This window comes from Haliaeetus leucocephalus, unplaced genomic scaffold, assembly GCF_000737465.1.
Source record: "Haliaeetus leucocephalus isolate CR32 unplaced genomic scaffold, Haliaeetus_leucocephalus-4.0 Scaffold1, whole genome shotgun sequence".
Lineage (NCBI taxonomy): Eukaryota > Metazoa > Chordata > Aves > Accipitriformes > Accipitridae > Haliaeetus > Haliaeetus leucocephalus.
Genome location: NW_010972437.1, coordinates 17,740,925 through 17,743,850, shown reverse-complemented (window position 1 = coordinate 17,743,850; position 2,926 = coordinate 17,740,925).

Sequence of the window (2,926 nt, the reverse complement as noted above, 5' to 3'; positions counted from 1 at the left end):
CCCCCGCAGCGCCCACCGGCCGGCACCCCGGCCGAGGTGGCCCCGGGGGGCGGTCAGGACCCCCCCACCCCAGCAGACGGACTGCGGGACTCGGGGGGCCGGAGTGGGGCTGTGCCTTGTCCCGGTCCCCCTCTCGCCCCCCTGCACACACATTTGGAATCCATTTCCTCCGCTGGCCCGCGGGGCACCCACCACCCACCTCACCCCCATCGCTCCTCCGGCCTCCAGCGGCTCCTGCAGCGGGGTGTCGGCGTCGTCGCCCCCCCCCCCCCTCCCCCACCCAGTCCCCTGGGTGGTCCCGGGATGGGAGACAGGGAGGGATCGGCAGACATCCATGCACTGAGCTGGGGGGCCTCAGCGAGGGGGGACAACTTCCAGGCGGGACAGAGAGCGGCTTGGCAGCCCGCAGCCCTGACAGGGATGGATTTGGCAGGGGGGTACCCCAGCGCCTCCTGGGGGGGCTTGGCTGGGCAGCACACGGTGTGTCCCCCTCCAGCGCTGACGCTGGCTCCAGCCTGGAAACTCGCGCTCAGCTGGCCGTGACCATGAGGGTGTGAGTCAGGGGGGAACACGCGCCCGGGGGAAGGACATGCGGGCAGGACAAGCCACGGCTGGCATGGGGACATGGGCACAGCGGGAACGTGGGCACTGTAATGCCCCCCCCTCCCCCCCCCGCTTCAGTTTCCCATCTGTATGCTTCATACAGCCACCAGCCCAGAGAGGAAGGGTAGGGTGGGATGGGGGAGGGCTGCCCTTCCCAGACGCTGGGGTCGCAACCGACCCCCCCGAAGTGCACCACCCCCTCCCCAAAATATCCCTGTCACACCACCCTCCACCCCACCGCTCTGCTGTGCCCACCCAGCCCATGGTAGAGGTATCCCTCTGTGGATGTGCCAGCTGGGACAGGGGACAGATGGGGACAATACCCCCTGCCCCCCATGCCAGCCAGGCCCCGGGGCGGAGGGAGGCTGGGGGGCCTGATCCTGCTCACAGCACCAAACAGGCAAGGAGTGCCCATCCATGCACCAACACCAGCACCCCCATCATTACAGCCCTCATTAATCAGCCTCGTTACTGCCCACAAATGAAAGCCCCAGTGGAGAGGGTGTCCCCACCCCCCCATAAATCACCCCCTCCCATTCACTGCTGTGACAAGCCTGGGCCCCTCAAAAGGGCAGGGACAAGGGTCATACGACAGGGACAGGGTGGCCGCCATGAGCATCATTTATGGCTCATTTTCTCAGCGGGGGGGCACAGACAGGGGCACGTAGCCCAGGGACACCCCCGCTATGGGTACCACTGGTTCAGGCATGTACCCCCGGTGCAGGGCCAGCTTTGGCAGGAGTCCTCTGTGTCCCCCCTCCTGGGGTCACTGTGTCCCCAAGGCCCCCACACCTGCTTCTAGCAGAGCTGTCCCCGCACTGCCCTTGGGTGCACAGGGCACATGCACACGTCACACACGCAACCCCCCTGCATACACACCAGGGCACACATGCACACCACACATACGGCCCATGTCACGCATGGTGGCTGGGCACCCGCATGTGTGGGCGCCCATCTGGGCACAAGAAAGGCTGGGGGATACCCCTCTAACAGCTTACACCAGTGTAAAGCCCCACTGCTACTGCAGCCAGCACACACGCATGTGCTAGGGAGCACACACACGCACCCACACAGGGATGCACACCCCATAGCAGTTCATGAGACCCGCTGTGCACTCACACTTGCGCAGGCTGCAGTTCACTCTCACCCCAGCCCAATGTGCCGGCTCGTGAACACACACATGCACAAGCATGTGTGTTACACACCTCCATGAGTCCCTGTTCTCACACCCACATCAGGGACATAAGGACACAGAGATGGACATGGGACTGCACAACCACTGCCCCACACCTCACCAGTGCCATCCACCCACCCACAGCCCTGAGCACCCCCCGTGCCCCCGGCAGCTCACAGTCCTGTGTCCCTGGCATGCGCTGGGGTCCCCAAGCAGCCAGGGGCCTCTCCCTCCTCCAGGCTGGGTCCCTGTCCTGGCACATACCGGCCTGTCACCACCCTGCAGTGACACTCCCCCAGGCTCTGCCCGGTGGTGGCTTTGGCACCCGCTCTGCTGGCACGGTGCAGCTGGAGTGACCCATGCCATCCCGCCAGGCATGGGGCAGCTTCCCAAAGGTTAAGGAACCAAGTGAGGGTGGTGCAGTGGGAGCCCCGTGCCCTCCACCAGCCTCTCCCTTCCCTGCCTCAGTTTCCCCAGCACGGGCAGCAGAGCAGGATGGGTCCCCACACCGGGCGCTGCATGGGCACAGGGATGCCCCATGCGGGGCTGTCCTTTGGCACAGGGATCACACAGACACACCGGGTGCTGATGGGAACAAAGATGCCCCATGTCAGGTGCCTACGGGCAAAGGGGTCCCTCTTGCTGGGCACTTTTTTAGGCACAGGGATCCCCCCCCCAGACTGAGCGCTTTATGGGCACAGAACTCCCCAGCACCGGGTGCTTACAGGCACAGGGGTCCCCCACACTAGGCACTTTGTGGGCACAGGGATCTCTCGTGCCAGGTGCTTTATGGGCACAGGGGTCCCCTCATGCTGGGCACAGGGGTCCCCCCATTGTGGATGCTGTAAGGACTCAGGGACACCCCCCGCCTCCATGCTCACTCTCTAAGGACACAGGGATCCCAGCAGATCCCTTTGTGTGAAATGCTGTACAGCAGATCCCAGCAGATCCCCTCCAGCCAGGCACTGCAGGGGCCCGCGGGTGCGGGTTATGGGGGGGGGGGGTGTCACAGTGCCATGCTGGGGTGGACACAAGGAGGTACAAAGGACATGCCTGGCACCCTGGCAAGCGTATGCACGGTTTAACCCCCTGCTGCCCGCAGCAGGCAGGGCCAGCGCCAACCTGTACCCCCATGCCCCTGCATCCCCC